Source organism: Sceloporus occidentalis, unplaced genomic scaffold (assembly GCF_023333645.1).
Source record: "Sceloporus occidentalis isolate IW3139 unplaced genomic scaffold, rSceOcc1.0.p SCAF_2, whole genome shotgun sequence".
Taxonomy (NCBI): domain Eukaryota; kingdom Metazoa; phylum Chordata; class Lepidosauria; order Squamata; family Phrynosomatidae; genus Sceloporus; species Sceloporus occidentalis.
In genome coordinates, this window is record NW_028316982.1 from 47,838,190 (window position 1) to 47,858,284 (window position 20,095).

The following is a 20,095-nucleotide window of genomic DNA, read 5'->3' on the forward strand; positions in this document are numbered from 1 at the left end:
TTTTGAATTTTGATCCTCTCCTCTGTGGTATTAGCTACTCCTCCTAATTTGGTGACATCTGCAAATTTGATAAGCATGCTGTTTTTTCATCCAAGTCATTGATAAAGATATTGAATAGCACTGGGCCCACATTAGAACCCTGTAGCACCCAACTGGTCACTTCTCTCCAAGATGAAGAGGAGCCATTGCTGAGCACCCTTTGTGCTTGGATTGTCAACCAATTATAAAAGGAGTAAAAAACAATAAAAACCAGAAATACTATACTAAGAATTAAATCCAAAGGTAATCCATTCAGCAAATAGGTGATACAGCTAACACTGGATAATGCATTGGAAAGTCAGCACAAATTGGATTGATATTCTTACAAACAACCTAGTAAAATGTGGGCTAGAAAGGAAAAAAAGAGTTACGATATATATTCTTCTTGACACTTTAAAGAGTAAAATTTTTATTATCTGTTGTTTTTGCTGCAAGAGATTATTGTGCAAGATAAGATACTTAAGAAAGGTGTTTCTACCAAAAGAAACTATCATTCTAGAACCACTTCAGCCATAGAAACCACACAAACACAATATAATGATACATAAAAAATAAAATCATCTGTAATGTCAAAGGGAAATGCAGGGAATACATATAAACCTATGTCAGATGCTTTTGGTTTACCACAAACACTGTGGACCTTATCACACTAGTGAAATCCCTTTCAGAAACAGGATTTAAACTAGATTTAATTTTTAAAAAACCTCATATGTTGGAAGTTTAGCACCCGACACTGCTGCAAAAGTGAAATAATGCAAAAATAAAGCAAAGGCAAAAGGGACAAAAATGGCAGCTTTCCAAAAGTAAAAGTTCCAAAAGTAAAAAGTTGCTGTTTTTTCCCATGTTACCTTCAGTTTATTTTCGTGTAGTTTCACTTTGTCAGTAACGTCATGTGATAAACTTCCTCCATTTGTGGGGTTTTTAAATTTTAAATTTAGTTTAAATCCTGTTTCTGAATGGGATTTTGCTAGTGTGATAAGGTCTTATGACAAAGTTGCATTTTTACAATTTTGGAAGACACACCTCAACTGAACAATTTACTATATTTGTAGCTAAAACATTTCATCCATTTCTAGTCCCTCCTCTCCATACTATTCTCCTTTAATGGAGTACAGAGGTTGTAGTAGTGGAGGGGAAACGGAAGTAGTGGAGGGACCACTATTAAACATTCACATCAAATACTCAAGGAGTTTCTAAATACCCTCATCCCTCCATATTTGCAGCTTTGATATTTGTGGATTTGATTATTGACAGATTTGATTAATATGTTCTCTCTCGGAATATCTCAGTCCTCCAGGGCAACTGTATGGTCAACTTTAACTAAAAGTTGCACTGAAAAACCTAGAGATTCTTAGAGAGAATACTCTACTAGGCATTTGTAGCTCCTCCAGTGCATTTTTATGGTCAGTGTCTGTTGGGCGTTGACCATAGAGTTGCACTGGAGGACCTAGAGGTTCCTAGAGAGGTGTCCTCTCAGGTAAAAACATGGTGTTTTTGTTATTTGTATTTTTTCCATATTCATGGGGGTCTTGTGCCCCTAACCCTAGCAAATATGGAGGAACAAGTGTATTTTACCATCTAATGCTTAAAAATGCATCAGTCTGCTCATCCATCTGTAATCCCCACTTCCAATCAGATGATATTTGGGACAGGTAACTTTCAGGGAATGAGTATTCCTAGAAGTGCATCATACTGACCCCTATGAGTCCTGTTGGCTCCCACAAACTTATCCTACCACTGATTTCCATAAATTCAGTAGCAGAACATAGTTGTTGTTGTGTGCGTGCCTTCAAGTTATTTCCATTTATGGCAACCCTAAGGTGAACCTATCGTGGGTTTTTTTTTTCAAGATTTGTTCAGAGGAGGTATTCCATTGCCTTTCCCTAACTGAGAGTATGTTACTTGCCCAAGGTTACCCAGGGGTTATAGTTCAATGCTCAAACCACTATACCACCTGGCTTTCTTAGCAGAACATAGGGCTGCAAAAATGAATAGGGAACAAATAAGCCCCAATGGCATGGGTAAAAACAGCCACAGCATCCATGGTTGCATGGCATACAAAGTTGTCTCTGTTGAGACAGAAAACTGCCCTCCTGGTTTCCATGCTGTTTGAGGCTGGCAGGACAACTTTCTCAGGCAATGAAAATGGCTTTCTCTGCCAAGTAAAATTTCCATACATTTTGAAGCCATGGGTGAAAAAACAACAACACAAATTCTAGAAAAATTGGGAAAATGTGGTATTACCTTACTTTACAGATCAAAAATCACTTAGTTATTTTAGAAACATAAAATGCATTATAAACATAATATGATACAATTATGCAATTCTGCTTGCCATAAAACCATCATGTTTCATATATTAAGAAAACATTTCAGTTAGACAATAGCTGCAAACTGAAGTCACTTTTTAAAACTGGTTTTGATTTTTGGTTTGTTTCAAATGAAGCTATAAAAGTCCTGAAGCATAAGGACCCTCTTTGATTTTGCCAATTTTATTAGAAGCAAATCCCAATAAAAACCAGAAGTTATCAACATTGGTAAAACAGATAAATTAAGTTTTTTCTCCTCTGGTTCTCAACAATGTCTTGCAGACACTCCACCCATCACTATGCACCAGTTCCCCCCTCCAAAAAAGTGCTTAATGCTGGCATAAAAAAGCTTTATGCTAGTATAGGTTAGCAAGAGCATTGCAGCTAAAACCAGCAGCACGTTAAAAACAAAACAAAACATACTACTGCCTTTAAACCTCAAGGGAAACCAGCAGCAAAGAAGAAAAGCATTATGACCAACAAATACTTCAAAAAGTTCTTAATATGCCTGGGAGAACAGACATCTGAGGTACATTGTGCCTCAAAGACTATAATGTGTCACCAACAGAGCCAGCTTTCAGCTGTTCAAATTTTCCTGTTTCACTGGGATAAAATATTAATACTTCAGTTTAAATCTCTGGATAAATACTAAGAAACACCTTACATTAAGAAATGCTGGTTCTTGTCTGTAATGTATCTGTTTTCAGCAAACAAGGGACAAACCTTTTGTAGCTTGGCTTATGCTCCTCCCACTCCAGATGCCACCTGAGCCCTGACAGTGAACTGGGCCACATCAAGAGTACCATCCATTGAGAAGGCTACTGCCTTTATCAACTTATTCAGTCCAACTAGTCATGGTCTTCCCAAGAGGAATTGCCCTCAGTAACTCCCTGGTCCAGAACATTGAAGCTCTAGCCATCATGAAGATTGAGGCAGCTACCTGGTGGTGCAGTGGTTAAATGCCTGTACTGCAGCCCTGGTGGCGCAGTGGTTAAATGCCTGTACTGCAGCCATTCACTCGAAACCACAAGGTTGCGAGTTCAAGACCAGCAAAAGGGCCCAAGCTCAATTCAGGCTTGCATCCTTCCGAGGTCACTAAAATGAGTACCCAGACTGTTGGAGGCAAATTAGCTTACTTGCTAATTAGCTTACTTGCTGTTCACCGCTATGATCTTTGGAATAGCGATATATAAATAAAACAAATTATTATTAATTATTACCCTGATGGCCAGCAAGGTAGCCTCATGCATCTTCTTGAGCACTGCCCAAGCTTTCTCATTTCATTCAAGGTGCCTCCTGGTCTGTGAAAAAGTCTCCAAAGTACAAGAGGTGGGCATATCCTATCTGGAGCAAGTCAGGAAAAAGACAAGAGTTAGTGTCCCCGCCACCCATCCATGTGGGGACACCTTAAGGTGTTGGGGTTTTTTTGCCTATCTGGAACAGCGGGAGGAACATGATGTCATGGCCAGCCAAGAGCAGGAGGAGGAGGACATGGCTCCTCAAGTGCAAGAGGAGATGGAGGCTATACCAGGTCCTAATCCTGCCCTGCCAGACCCTAGCCCTGATCTTCCAGCCCCAGGGGTTGAAGCTCAGCCAGGTCCTAGCTCTGTGGGGATTCCTCCTGAAGCTCAGCAGCCTAGTGGTGACTCTGGGGAAGAACCAAGCCTGGAGGTTCCTTCCTTTAGGCAGCGGAGAGCTGAGACTGCTTGCGTGCGTCGATCCAGGAGGCTGGCAGAGAAGCAAGCTATTGATCAGCCACAGCTGACACAAGGGAGGGCGTCCTGTATTTAAGTAGCTACAGAACGCCGACCCTTTGCCAGTAATTATTGCAGAATCCTTCTTGGCGATTGCTGTCAGCACTGGTTTCTTGTTTCCTTGAACCCTTGTTTATCTTGGACCCTCGAACTGGACTCTTGTTACCTTCTGGCTGCCCTGACCTTGGACTGAACTGACTTCCGTGAACTCTGGTATCCTGGCCTTGGCTTTGTTTGTGGCTTGCTTCTCTCGGACTAACAGAAAGGCTGTAGACTGTCTCCCAGCTCCTTTCTTGCTGAGCCATCACTATCAGTGCTGGCCGCAGTTCAGGACACATAACCCATGCTACAAAAGGTTTCTCCCTTATCTGCTGGGAAATGGAAGAGCTTAAAAATGTAACTGTACTAAAATCCAGTTATCAGGAAAAGATAGGGGCCTTTTATAGTAATTTTCTGGCTGCTGGTCTTCCACACTTAGTTATTGGCATGCTCTGTTGCTAGGAATGAAGACTCCCAATCATCCTATTCTAGCCTCTGTAAATTCATGCTGCATTTTTATTATTATTTTCTCATTCTTTGAAGCACACCATTTATTCTGATCCTGCAGTGTTAATTGTCCACTGATACTCTAAATTGTGAATTGTTTACATTGGTTTCTAAACATGTAAGTAATAATTTTGAAGGCATTCTCCTTTTGATTTTAAAATAAATTGTGTTATGTGCATATGTTGTGGCATGGGAGATGCTGTTGAAACCCATCTTTTAAAAAAAGCAATTTATTTTGGACAGAAAAATCAAAATACAGTCGCCCCTCCTAACTTGCCGATATGGGATCTGCGCCCTCCAATATCTGCAGAGAGGCAACCTTCCTATCTTTAATGGTGGGCACACCCAGCATGCCTGTCTGGGCCATACACACGGGGGTATGCCCCATTCAAGCCTATGAAGCTTGAATATGCGCAAGTCTCCATTTGTGTGTGGGGTTCCGGAACTGATCCCCCACCAAAACAAAGGACCTACTGTACAGAAAAGCAACATGCAAGCTGATGCGAAACTGCTATACAAATATGTAAAATCAACTAAATGCACACCTAGCACCAAACATCAAATTAAACATGACTTCAAACATATCACAAGGAGGTATTCAAACTTGTATGCTTCCAGACATGGCTTTCATTGTATAATGGACCTCTCCCATTTACAGAATAATAATAATGTTTATTTATATACCGCTTTTCCAAATTAGATCAAAGTGGTGTACAACAGGAAGTACAATACAATAATCCAAAGTCAAAATAAAACATAACAGGCCTCTCTCCCCCTCAAGATGGTGGTTGGAAGGAGGGCTCTTTGTCTTTCCAGGCCAGGCCTCTCTCCCCCTCAAGATGGTGGTTGGAAGGAGGGCTCTTTTCTTTCCAGGCCAGGCCTCTCTCCCTCTTTACAAAGAGGGGGTGATCCAGACAACATTATCTTCTCTCTCTCTTTCTTCCATTAAAAATCTTCTAAGGGGGAATGTCTGTACAATGTCTTTTGATTGGTAGCCTTAGCAGCTGTCCACCTGGAAGCATCATTTATTATACTTAACAGTCCAGGCTAATGGGGCGGGGGAAGATAGAAGATTCACCAAAACAGGGCTGGTGAGTCCACTTCTGATTTTACTGCTATGCCGTGTACACCTGTTCCAAGAGGAATAAGAGCTCCTTCATTGCTTTTTCTTTCAGAAGCTGGGTACCAGCAGAGCTTTCATTCCATTTGTAGCAACTGGACAAGAAACAGCAGTTAAAACAGGAGTGGATTTTCCCCCCTTGGATTGGTGGATTCACTGGTCTCCCATGGCTCTACCCTAAATATATAACTATATCTGGATCTAGATAGTATTTTTTTTCTCAGTAAAGGAAAAGCAATTCAAAACATTTCAAGATATAAATTTAGAAATACCTCAGGAAAAGTAAGAGTCTTGTGACATGTAAAAGACTAACAAAACATTACTGCACAAGCTTTTGTGAACTGTATCCAAGCTCATCAGTAACCTTGCATGAAATATTATCCAAAATTAGACTGTAGGCCATGAGGCCAGGGAAAAACAAAATGCTGAAAGCTCAGATAGTAACCATTACATAATTAACATGGGCTATTCATAAAACTCTTAAGATGAATAGAAACATTCTGGTACTGTACTAGGTAAACCAGTTAAAACACATGAAACATGCTAAACTTTTGTTATTATGATTTACACCTCCAGTGAGAGACCTGGGACTTCATCACATGCATCTTCTAAACCCAACATAAAAGTTGTAGTACCTTGGCAATACTTATCACATGATGCTGTCTCCCTCATATTGCTGCCTTGTCCTCAAAGTGCTGTTAGAGCATACCTTGCCACTGATGGGGAAACCCATCAATAAGCTCCCAGTTGTGTAGGTATAATGTTACTCCTCACGTGAAATAAACTATAGTTGCCCCTCCTGATTAAAAAACTTGGAGTCTGCAGTCTCGCCCATTCACAGATGAAAAGCAGGTAGGGACAAAATGGTGTGTGTGTTTGAGGTGTGTGCATGAAAGCGCACTGCCTTTGAAACCAATTATGACATTTTTCTGGATCTGCGGGGTGTGTGTGTCCAAAACAGATCCCCCACAAATCAGGAGGAATGAATGTAAACCCATGGCAGTTCCAGGATTGGGCAGTCTCATAGTGTCAGTGTCTCCTCCTGTTTCTCTTCCTTCTTCCCCTTGCTATTACAGCCTGTTTTGGCTTAAAAAAAAATTTTTTTTTGTTAAATAAATATTGCACTGAAAAACAAAAGGCACGCTGGGCATTAGGGGTGTAGGGTGTGTGTGTGCAGACTGCACCAGGCGACACTCTAAGATGGGGCAACACTACAGCTCCTCAAACATCTGCCTTTCAGCAGAAACAGGTTGTGGCATTCAACTTAGAACCATGGAATTGAAAGAGACCACAAGTCCCTTTAAAATGCCAAAAGAATGGTGTGAGTGGGATGCGGGTGAGTGGTAGGAGAAAGGAGAAGCCCTAGTTTTAAATTTTAAAATTTAATAAGTTTAAAACCATTGTAATTTTTTTTTAAATTAATATTTTATTTTAAAAATTCGTTAAAAACATCACATTTTCACAACTTTCACTTGAATTACATGAAACTATGTATATGTAAATGCATTTAGACTGTGCATATGATATTGTAATTTAAAGGTATAATTTTAATTTTGCTAGTTGTTTAGAGAGCCAGTGTGGCAGGGGGGTTTGAATGCTGGACTGCAACTCTAGAAATCTAGTTCAATTCCCAGCTTTGCCATGAAACCCACGGGGTGACCTTGGGCAAGTCACATTCTCTCAGCCTTAGGGGAAGCCAATGGCCAACCTCCTCTAAACAAATCTTGCCAAGAAAAGCCCCTTAGGGTCACCATAAGTCAGAAACAGCTTGACGGCACCCAACAACAAACAAACAAAGCAGTTTATGTTACAACTATTACTATGACATTCAGTAATATACAGGAATTATGATTAATGAGTAACATTAGTACAAAAAACATTACTAAGGATGGGGTGTATGGAGTGGTATGGGAGGAGGTCAATGAGGGACACCATGAGTTACCACACCGGGTGATGCCAAACCTAGTGATGCCACAGATGCTGGGTAGACCATAGGGCAGGAAAGCGGGGTTAAGGACTAGGATGAAAGACAGCATTAAGGTCCAACAACAGCCTGGTCGCATTATTGAACAGAGGTGTGCTAAGGAGTGATCCCAAACTACTATGAATGTATTTCCTTTTATTAACATGATAGTAGTGAGAACGTACGTGTGATAAGGTCCAAGAGCTTACTTCACTTTAAAGGGGGGGAAAGAATGTCTTGGGTAGGTGAAATTATCCTCCCATTAATATATCACACAGTGGACAACAGGCAGTTTGTGGCCACATACAACTCATGTTATACAACCTTCTTAATTTGTGACCAAACCATTGAATTCTAATAAGAAAGCAACACCAGAAAAAAACCTACTCTTTCTTTAAAAGCAAGTAGATTAAAGTAAACTTGTATTTGTCTTTTACCAAAACTGTCTAACATGGCTATTCCTCTGGAAACTAATGAATGCAGCATTTGACCTTGAAAGTACTTAACACTTAGGAATGAGAAACCTGAAATCTATGAATGAAAATCCAGGGAGACAACCTGATCCTTAAGAGAAGACTCTAAAAAACAAAGGAAACTGCCTTGCGCCGGACCCTGGAAATGTCCCTTTTTGGACTACAATTCCCAAAAATCCCAAGTATGCATACATAATGCTAGCTGGGGGAAAGGGTGGATTCTGCAAATTCTTATCAAAAAAGTAATTTTTTTCCATATATGTGGCAGGAGAAACTAAAAAAAAAAAATACACAATTATTTCTCAAAGTAAAGCAAAATGAAACCAACCTGATACAGGCATTGGGTTAATTTTCTAACAGTTTTATTATTAGTATTAATAAGCAGACAGCACCAGCCAAGTATCACTGATTGGAACAGAGAAAAGTGAGAATCTGACAGTCAGAGCATATGGAATTTAGGAGGGGAAACCCCCCTATTAACTGCTAATGATAAAGATCTAAAAACAGTCATGAAACTGAAATGGTGAAATCCTTCTTAATTCTCTGAATCATTTTTAGTAGTATGTGAGGGAAATATTTCATTCATCTTCTCAGTGTAAAATCATGGCTTCTGTTTAGCTGTTTAGTGCATGTAGAAGATCACTTTCAATTACACTATGGATCAATCAGCCTGGAAAAACTAGTATCCACTTAGTCTGTACTCACAGTCATTGGGAATTTTAAGAGAAGCCACAAACAGAAGGCTGCAAAAAACCAGTCCCACTGTAATTCTGAAAGCAGAAGATGGTTAAAAGCATTTAAATTATTCACTATTATGCTATCTTTAGAACATGAGGGGTATTTTTTACCTCCTATTGTCCTATCCAAAATACATGACTTATTGCATGCATTCTAAAGTAATTATACTTGAACATGTATACAAAGTAATTTCCAAATCTAAGGAATGGCCCTGAGATTCCAGTTTGCCTTCAGAGAGAGGGAGAAGCTTCTTGGAACAGTTAAACTTTACTTTTGCTATGTATAGCTGTAGGCAACTGCTTTACTCTGCAATATTTCAACTGCTTTGTTCTGCAATATTTTGCTGAGCAAACAGGTATACAGGATGCAACATGGATCTGATCTACCCTACATATGGACCTTCATGTGTTTTGGTCTTCAGTTCACAGAAGTCTCACCAAGGATGGTCAATGACAAGGGATGATGAGCTCTGAAGTTCAAAACCTAAGAACCACTGATCTCCCAAAGACATCCAGGAAGTAGTGCAAATAGATAAATTGAAAACATGGATCTGGAAGGAAACTTGGTCAGCAGGACCATCTAGCTTTCCAAGCATTTCCATCTCTTCTATTAAAATCTAGGACAAAAGCACTTTCTCAGCTGTCCTGTATGATGCCAGCTGTCATTGCTTTCAATACCCTTTTTAAATTCAAACAATGCTGGTTTCCCCAATGCTGTGGGAGGGAATTTTTTTTGGTTCCTATTGGGACAAAATCCTAGCTTGTGAAAGTTTTACTCAAGAACAGATGGTAATAGCTTTCCTGAGAATGCAGGCATCAATCTTATGTAGTTTTACACATCTACGTTCTATTAAAATCAACTAGATTCACCTAGTTGTGCCTAACTGTGCAGAACTGCTACCTTAAATGTGTTGAAAGCTAATAGCAGTTACACATTAAAATCCAAATGTGTCTACCCAAATGTCAACATATTTTTTTTTATAATTCACACTTCTCAGCACCTAGCAACAGATGGCAAATCAATCCACTTGGAAAATTCAAAATATCTGGAGCAAAACCCACACCAAGGAATTTATATACAGTGCGTCCTTGCCTTACGCGGGGGATCCGTTCCGGATCCCTCCGCGTTAGGCGAATTCCGCCTATGCTCGAGCCCCTTTGGAAACAATGGGGCTTGTGCGCGGCGGCGCGGGCACACGCAGGGCGCAACGGGCGCGCGCGCCCATTCAATTGAATGGGTCGCGCTGCCCCTTCCGCCCCGCGCGCGCACCGCTCCTTGAGCGCATACGCTCAAGTCCGCATATGGCGCGCCCGCGTATGGCGCAGGCGCACTGTATGTGAAATCTTCTCATGCCAGCATCTTATTGCAGAATTTGCATATTCAACACACAAGTCTTCCTTTCAAGTAACATCTACCTGTGCTGGGGGGAAAAATGTAAAAAAAAGATACATGTTCAAGTATGCAAAGTGCTATCAGTCAGGTACACAGGGCAGAATCAATCTCTGTAATAAATGATAACTGCAGAGGTCTCCCAGTGCATCATGCCCACTGCTAACAAGAAAATAAAGAAGCAATTCATTGCCTTTCAACACCAAATACCGCACAATGCAAACTCAAGATGCCTGTTCTGTCACAACAGATGGCCCGAATAGAAGGATCTTCAGGAAAGAACAGCAGTGTTGATTTGTTAACATTATTATCACAGCAGGTTGTTCTTTTTCCAGAGGAGTGATGTTCAACCATTTCAATAACAGCTACATTCAGCAAATCAAAAACCTGATGAATGATTGAAAATTTTACTGGAACTTTTTTATCTAAGGGCCTTCGGGTCCTCTTTGTTCTCAGATGTGCTTGGCAGAACTTTACAAACCTTCCACCTACATGCAAATCATGAAAACTTTGAAGTGTTTTCTGTTTGAAAAGTTTTTTGGTAAGGGCAGCTAGAGTAGAGATCACTAAGCTATGGAAATCGGATAGAGTACCAACATGGAATAGCTGGATTCTAAAAGTAAATGATTATAGAGAGTTAGATAGATTATCACGTAATGTAAAGAATTATAGTAAAAAAAAGGAGAAAGGAAGAATGGGAGAAGGTAGTGATATCATGGGAAAAAGATTGGGATCTAAATGTATCATATATTGAAATTTGAAGGGAAAATAAGAGATTTGGAAAAAGGATTTATTACGAGTAATTACATGATTACTCCTTCATTTAAAATTGTTATCTTGGCTATAAAATAGGTAAACAGATGAAGAATGGAAGAAACTCCCGCTATAGCTAATTTGTAAAGGGAAAACATTAATTGAAACTGACGTTATGTTTGAATTTAAGAAGGAAAGTTTGTATAGGCGTGCTAGAAGAGGAAATGCTACAGACATAATTATTAAATGAGAAATATTTTGGAATTCGTTTGATAACTTTTGATTGTGTTTAATTATAACATATAAGCAAGCGAAGAATTTGGAAAGTAATTGTTATAAATTATTGTAATATGTTAATGTATAAGCATAATGTTATGGAAGCATGGGAATCGGAATATGTAGAAGAAGTGAATAGACTCGAAACCCCAAATAAAGAAGGAAGTCGTTGTATTTGTTGAGTCGAAGGAAGCAAGAAGCCAGAAGAAGGCGTGAAGATATGGTTTTTAGACATAGGATAATAGACACACACTCACAACATGAGGAGTGTAATTTTAATCTTTGTTGTTTTTTGGTGTATCTAAAATTTCTATATTGCTTGCTGATTGTTTGTAGATTGAAACTAATAAATATTATGTAATAAAAAAAAAGAAAGAAAAGTTTTTCCTGACTCTCAAATTTGTCCTCCCTGCACTTAGAAAGGGAGGATTTACTATCCAGAATCTGAAGGATCATCACCCTCCAGCCCACCCTTACCATTGCAAAGGGCGGGGGGGACGGGACAAACCATGACCAATGGCTTACTCTTAGCAGTTCCAAGAACAAAACTGCATATTAATAAAGCTACAGGCGTCCTACCAATTCGGAGTAACAAACCTTTTAAATGGGAAGCAGACATTTTCAGTGCCTATGCATCCCTTGCTGGGGGTGGGAGTGGAGGGGTGTTTGTGCTGAAAGGAAGGGATGCCTGTTCTGTTCTAAGGGCATGCCAATATTACAAAATCATGTCACTGTATCCGCACTGGAGAAATAATTCATTTTGACACCACTTTCACTGCCATGGCTCATTGCTATGGAATTCTGGGATTGCTGTAGTTTGCTGTGGCACCAGAGACCTCTCTGACAAAGAAGACTAAATGCCTCACAAAACTACACATCCCCGGATTCCACCGCATTGACCCATGGCAATTAAAGGTCCAAAACACACTGCAGCAATAATCCAGTTTGAGATCACTTTAACTGCTCTAGCTCAGCGCTAGGGAACCCTGGGAAGTAGTTGATTGTGGCACCAGAGCTCTCTGGCAGAGAGGGCTCAATGTCTCTCACAAAACTACAGTTCCCAGAAATCCTAGCATTGAGCCAGGGAAGTGAAAGCAGTCTCAAACTGGATTGCTTCTGCAGTGTGTTTTGGACCAGGGAGGGATTGTTTCTGCAGTGTGGAGGCAGCCAGGCTCCCTTTCCCTCTGGGGCATATATATATGTGTGTGTGTGTGTGTGTGTGTTGTTGTTGTTAACTCCCCTCAAGTTGATCAAGCTGATCCATGGTGAAGAGACATCTCCAAGACTCCTGTCCAACTCCTGCAAACTCATACTCATGATCTCTTTAGAGAGTCCATCCATCTAGCATGCTGCCTTCCTCTCTTTCTACTTCCTTCTATCTCTCCTAGCATTATTGGTTTTTCCCCCCCAATGATTCATGCCTTTTCATGATATGTCCAAAGTACAACAACCTGAGTTTGGTCATCTTAGCTTCTAGGGGGATTTCTGGCTTGATCTGCTCCAGGATCCATTTGTTTGTCTTTTTGGCTGTCCATGGGATCCTTAGCACTGTACATGTAAAAAGGTAAAGGTATTCCCTGTTGACAAGGATGTATAGCAAAGGGGCTCGAAAAATCTTTGTGATTTCTGTCACCAGTGATGCAAGTGTCCCCATCCAGAAGTAAACAGGGAAGAAGGAGGTGGGCAAGTTTGTGTCTGTATCTGTGTGTCTGTGCATCTGAGGAAGGAGACTTTAGGACAGAAACACATTGCAGAAATAATGCAGTCTAAGACCAGTTCAACTGCCCTGGCTCAGTGCTGGGGAATCCTGGGAACTGTAGTTTGTTGTGGCCCCAGAGAAGGCTGAATGTCTCACAAAACTACAAATACCTGACTCCCCCAGCATTGAGCCAGGGCAGCTAAAGCGGTCTCAGGCTGGGCCATTTCTGCAGTGTGTTCAGTCTCCAGTCTAGGAAAGCTCAGGCTGCCAACTTCTTTATTTCGGTTAGTCTGAAAGGTGCTACAAGTCCAAGTCCTCTCTCCAAGTCCTTTCTGCAAAGGGCTTCTTCACCTCTGCCTGGCAAAGCGAACTGGCTCCGGCTGAGAGGGAGGAAATCCCCCCCGATCCCAAGGGGGCAGAACATTAACATTTACTCACTCGGAGTTGTTGTTGTTGCTGCTGCTGCTGAGTGTCTCCTTGCTGGTTGCTTCCTCTCCTCTGTGGTCCTTTTTGGCCGGGCCCCAAGGCAGCTATCTCTCCCTCCAGCCGCCTCTCTCTCTCTCTCTCTCTTCTCTCTCTCTTTCTCGGCGGCCCCCTTCCTTTTTATCTCCCTTTGTTACCGCCCTGGACGCTCCCTCCTCAGCCCTTCCCCGCCACCCACCGCCTCCCCTGGGCTCCTCTCGGCCTCCCCAAGGGGGGTCCCCTCCCTCCAGCCCCAAGGGACGCGTGGCCCTGCCAGGCCGAAGGGGGCAGACCCCCAAGCCATCGCCTCCTCAGCCGAGCCCAAGCCCCCCGGACCCGGCTGGAAAGAAAGAGGGCGGTCTTCTATGCAAAACGGAGGGACAAAGGAGGAGAGCCCTGAGGGCAGTGCCTGCTGCTGGTCCAAGGCTGGCCAGGAGGAGGGCAAGGGAGGAGGAAGGAAGGAAGGAAGGAAGGAAGCCCCTCGGGAAAGAGGGAAGGAGGAAGAGGAAGCCTTCCCACTCCCTCAGTCCCCCTCCACTGCTCCTCCCTGGGTCCCAAAGGATGGAGGGAGGAGGGAGGACCCCCAAGGCAGAAGGGTCTGGTCCAAGGCCGGCTGCGGAGGGAAGGAAGGAAGAAGCCCCTGGGAAAGAGGGCAGGGGGTCGCCCTGGTCGCCTCCATTCCCTCCTTGGGTCCAAAGTGGTCTAAGGCAGGGCGAGGAGGGGAGGGTAAGGGAAAGCCCCTCAGAAAAGAGAGGAGGAGGAGGGAGGAAGGCTTCACATCCCCCAGTTCAAGCCCACTCCCTCCTCCCTGGTCCCAATTCCTTGAGGGAAAAGGACCTCTAGGTCCCCGACTGGTCGAGGAGGGAGGAAAGAAGCCCCTCCAGAAAAGCTTCACACTCCCTCAGTCCCCCTGCCTTGGTCCCAAAGGACGGAGGAGGGAGAAGTGTCTGGTCCAAGGCCGGCTGGGGAGGGAAGGGGGAAAGAAGAAACCCCTGGGGGGAAAAGAGGGGAGGAGGTCGCCCTGGCCTCCTTTCCCTCCTTGGCCCCAGTTGAGGGAGAGAACGAACCCCCAGGCTTTGCTCCCCAGGAGAGGAAGGGAAAAGACCCTCAGAAAAGAAGGGAGGAGGAGGAGGAGGAGGAGGAAAGCCTTCACATCCCCCCAGTTCAAGCCCGCTCCCTCCTCCCTGGTCCCAATTCCTTGAGGGAAAAGGACCTCTAGGTCCCCGACTGGTCGAGGAGGAAGGAAAGAAGCCCCTCACGAAAGGCTTCACACTCCTTCAGGCCTCCTTCCCCTCCCTTTCTTCCTTGGCCCCCATTGACTGAGGGGGAAGGGGCTGCGAGGGACTGACTGGTCCAAGGCCGGTGGAGGAGGCAGGGAGGGAGGGAGGGACGGAGAAGCCCCTTGGAAAAGAGGGGAGGGTGAGAGCTTTCCCACTCCCTCAGGTCGCCCTCGCCTCCATTCCCTTCTTGGTCCCAATGGACGGAGGGAGAAAAGACCCCCAAGGCAGCGTCTGGTCCAAGGCCGGTGGGGAAGGAGGGGAAAGGCCCCTGGAAAAGAGGGAAGGGTGAGCCGCCTTCCCCCTCCCTCAGCTGGCAGCACTTGGATGTTGTTGAGGCTGCTGGAGCGAAAGAGGAGGGGGGTCTGGCAGAGGGAAAGGAGGGGAGGGGAGGCAGTGTTGTCAGGAAACCTGGGGAGAATGGAGGAGCTCAGCAAGGAAGGAGAGAAGAGGGGAGAAGGAGGAGGCAAGCCTTCACATCCCCTCCTCCGTCCGCCGCCACTCCCTCCTGGATGGGAATTGATGGAGGGGGAATGGACCCTCAGGGCAGGGCTTGGTCCAAGGCAGGTCGGAGAGGGAGGGAGGGAGGGAAGAAGCCCCTGGAAAAGAGGGAAGGAGGGAAGCCTTCACACTCCCTCAGGTCGCCCTCGCCTCCATTAATAATCATGAATAATAATAATTTTTTATTTATATCCTGCCTCTCCATAGGATTGAGGCGTCTTACAACAGTGATAAAACACATACAGAATAAAAATAAATCACATTATCCCCTCCTTCCTAAAATAACATCATAATAGTTATTGCATAAAAATAATACAGCAAATAAAATACCCATTAAATAATCAAAATAGTCAGAAACAATGAGAGAGGCATCGGGGTATTCTGTATGATGGTCTGTATCAGCGGGTGGCTGAGTAGATTACTCAGGGAAGGCCTTCCCCTCCTTGGTCCCAATTGACTGAAAGGGAAAAGGACCCCCAGGACAATGTCTGATGGAAGAGAGGAGTAAAGGAGCCCCTCAGGAAATTGGAGAGGATGGAAGCCTTCACATTCCCTCAGTTGTGAAGTTGAAGGCTTTCATGGCCAGCATCCATATTTTTTTGTGGGTTTTCTGGGCTATGTGGCCATGTTCTAGAAGAGTTTATTCCTGACGTTTTGCCAGCATCTGTGGCTGGCATCTTCAGAGAATGTTGGCATGGAAGAGAGTTGGGTATATACCCAAATTACACATTACAACTGCTGGCAAAACATCAGGAATAAGCTCTTCTAGAACATGACCACATAGCCTGAAAAACCCACAAAAAACTATTCCCTCAGTCCTCCTCCACTCCCTCCTTGGTCCCAACCGATGGAAGGAGAAAGGACCCCCAAGGCAATGTTTGGTCCAAGGCTGGCTGGCGAGGGGAGGACGGAAGAAATGGAAAATGGGGGAGAAAGAAAGAAAGCCCCTCAGGTCCCCTCTGCCCTTCCCATCTTGCTTTCCAAAGCCCTTCTTTCCTCCCCTGACAGGGTGAGAAGATGTCCTCACAGCAAAGGAGGACAAACCACCGCCAAATGGAGGGCATTCCAGACAAATAAGAGGACATGGCCAAAGAAAAGCTGACTATTATTAATGGAAATGCATGTTCTTCTTAGTCATGCTGAAAACAGAGGGCATTTTGGAATTGCTCCTGGACAGAAGGCTGAAGTGGAGGACCTGTCCAGGAAAAGGAGGATGCCTGGTCAAAACTCATATAAATGTAAATGCATGCTTTTCTTAGCCATGACCAAAATGGAGGACATTTGGAATTCCTCATGGATAGAAGGATGAAGTGGAGGACATTACTTGTAAAAGGAGGACATCTGGTCACCCTGAGCTCAAAACACTCATATAAGTGTAAATGCATGCTTTTCTTATCCATGTGTAAAATGGAGGACATTTTTGAATTCCTCCTGGACAGAAGGCTGAAGTGGAGGACATGAAAAAGGAAGACACCTGGTCACCCTGAGCACAAAACACTCATAGAAACATGCTTCTTAGCCATGCTCCAAATGGAAGACATTCAGGAAAATTGTAGGACATGACCAAATGAAAGCCCAAAGAACCCTACTCATCAAAATATAATAAAGCTTTGCTCTGGTGCCACAACAACAAACTGCAATTCCAACAATTCCATAGCACTGAGCCAAGGCAGTTAAAATGGTGTCAAACTGGATGGTTTCTGCCGCGTGGATGCACACTCCAGACTGGTTCCTGCTTGTCAACCTGAGCTCTCTGTGTTTGTGTATCTGTGTGTATATCTATGTGTGTGTCCAGGCTCTGGGCGGATGTGGCCCCTGCTGCCGTGCAGCCTTTGTCTCCAACTTCCCAGCTGCGAAAGAGGCAGCAGGAGCAGGATGTTGGGGCTGCTGGAGGAAAAGGGGGTTGAAGCAGGAGCATTGTGAGGAAATCTGGGCAGAATCGAAGGCTGCTTTGGGGTCGAAAGCTATGGTCCGGAGAGAAATGGGCATGCTTTTGTGCATGTGCAAAGAGCCAGCATGCTGTAGTGGCTTGAGGGTTGGACTTTGACTCTGGAGACCCTTCTCACCTTTAGAAACCCACTGGGTGACCTTGGCAAGTCACACTCTCTCAGCCTCAGGGGAAGGCCATGGCAAACCTCTTCTGAAGAAATCTTGCCAATTAAACCCCTTCCCCCTTAGGTTCACCAAGTCAAAAATGACTTGAAGGTGCACACAACAACAACAACCATATTGGATAGAGAGATCTTGTAGCACCTTTGAGACTAACTGAAGGAAAGAAATTGGAAGGATGAGCTTTCGTAGACTTCAGTCTACTTTCTCAGAAGCATTTATAAATATTTATATTTCTTAAATATTTATTTTTATATTTATAAATGCGTTGGAGGAAGAAGACTGAAGTCGACGAAAACTTGTTGCCAAATTCTTTCAGTTAATCTCAAAGGTGCTACAAGATCTCTCTATCCAACAATGGTTTGTTGTAGTCTACTTCACCAGATGCATTTATAAATATAAATATTTAATTAATATAAATATTTATAAATGCATCTGAGGAAGTAGACTGAAGTTGACTGCCAATCTCAAAGGTGCTACAAGATCTCTCTATGTGTTGATTCTACAGACTAACACGGCTATATCTTTGAATTAAACCATATTGGAGTTAGTTTCCATGTAGAATGGTATGCATTGTAGTGAGAAAAAAAATCAGTTCGATAGAACTAGATATGCTTATATAAATGACATTGCAGGGTAATATTGGGGTAGGTAGAGTAGGCTATTGTAGCCAAAGAGACATGCAAGCACTACAGAGACAACTTAATGTAACCAAGCAAACAACAAGAAAGGGAAAACAAGTGACGTGACTGGCTTAGCAAAAGATAAGATAGGTTCTCCTTGGGGTTGCCATAAGTTGGAAACAACTTGAAGGCACACCACAAAAACAAATTCAATAGTTCTGTCTCACCTTTGTTTAGGAAGGGGAATAGATCCAAGGGCATGGTTTTTTTTTTTAAAGTCCACTATCTGTTGTTTTGGACAGCTATAACTGATGGGAACGGAGAATAATGGGGGGGGGGGGATACATGGGTGGGGAAATGGCTGCTACAATGGGTCTTTCATACCCTTTTAAACCTTGGTAGTGGTGTGTGTGTGCCTTCTAGTCCTTTCCGACAAGGCAATCCTATAATGGGGGTTTCTTTGCCACATTTATTCAGAGGAGGTTTGCCATTGCCTTCTGAGGCTGAGACAACGTGAATTCCAGTTAACGTTTATTGCACTAGCCAAAGGCCATGACAAAATGAGCTTATCAAAAAGCATAAAACATTTAACATTTAAAACAAAAGGCACAGAATACAAAGAACAAAAATGTCCCAACATTTAATGTGCAGTTAAAAATAGTTAACTGTTAAAAAGGACAAATGGAAAAAGAGACATCTTTCCTGGATATTAGTAAACAAATATGATATAATCATAAAATCTAATTAATACTTGGCGTCTCCCTGGCAATTTATGGCAATTTTATTTAACTCTCTCTTTCTAATCTTTTTTGCAGCCATGGCAAAAAGAACCACTCTATGTGTTACACAGTCATTGGTGTCACTCAAAAGGAATTGGACCTAATCAACAATAGAGCTCCCACTTTTGTTTGTCAGCAAGGGTGTTGCCCAAGGTCACCCAGTGGGTTTCTATGGCCCAGCAGCAATTCAAACCCTGGTCTCCAGGGTCCTAGTTTGACATTCAAACCACTATGCCTCGCTAACCTTATCACAGGATTTTCTTGGCAAGATTTGTTCAGAGGGAGCTTGCCATTCCCTTCCTCTGAAACTATTATGTCTTGCCTAAGACCAACCAAAGGATTTCAATGGCCGAGTGGGGATTTGAACCCTGGTCTCCAGAGTCATAGCCCAGCAGTCAAACCACTACACCAGGTTGGCGTTTGTAGTCTCACTTTTTCAGCTATTTTTTAAAGGTCCTGATTTAGCTCTCCTCCCACTTTTCCCCAAGTGTCCTCAGTTTACTTCATTTGTGGCCAACTGAGTTCCAAGTGCAAAAGTCAGCAAGGAGTAGAGGAAGAGTAATGTGGAATCTTCCCCTTCCCAGTAGGCTCAGGCAAAAGCAAACTGATACAGTGTCTCCTAGCCTAGTGTTCTTCCTCATCAATAACCTTTGCCATCTGGACCAAATGTTGCTTGGCCACATGTATCCAGCTTTCTTCTGTGAAATGTTGGGAGGGTGTGGTTGAGTTTGAAACAACTGTTGTGCTTGTGCTTGCTGCACACCTTCTATTATGCAAAGGAACCAGAGCGAATGATTTACATTTTGATTGGGGTGCACTGGCGACAACTAGAAGCCTTTTAGCAGTGTATACAGTAAATGACCAGTAAGTCTATTCCTGTGTTTAGCAGACTGTTCTTATTTCATCATCTTTCCTTGTGTTTCCCAGAGGAAGCCAATGTTGTCACTAGTGTACAGTACTCAGACTAGAGAGTGGGAATGGGGAGAAAGGGGACACTTTGCCTCCAAATGCCAACATGAGAACAAAATAATGCATTGTGTAAGGGCCAATCCTTTCAGTAATGTTTCGACAGTTTGCTTGTCCTTAATTTAGGTTCATCCAGGCCATTCTATTCCCCCAAAATGTAGGGAAATAAGAGTTCTCTCCAAGCTGTGTCTACGTTGCTCAGACTCCTGTTTTTATTTATCTTTGTTGCTGTTCTGTTCTCAGACTGGGTGTAGTTCCAGGCCTCCCCAAGACTTGATTTGGATATCGAACACTTGACACCTGTAAGCTTTATGGGTGG

The 20,095-nt window shown here is 43.2% G+C and overlaps 1 protein-coding gene across 1 annotated transcript in view; it reads right to left on the minus strand.

The window, feature by feature from the left end:
• Nucleotides 1-13,734, minus strand: part of LOC149318243 (beta-galactoside alpha-2,6-sialyltransferase 1-like) — a 102,650-nt gene extending 88,916 nt beyond the window's left edge. Inside the window, exon 1 of the mRNA XM_089509281.1 lies at nucleotides 13,498-13,734. The gene's annotated coding sequence lies outside the window, so the exon portion shown is untranslated. The remainder of the gene's footprint in view (nucleotides 1-13,497) is intronic.
• Nucleotides 13,735-20,095: the final 6,361 nt, after the last annotated feature.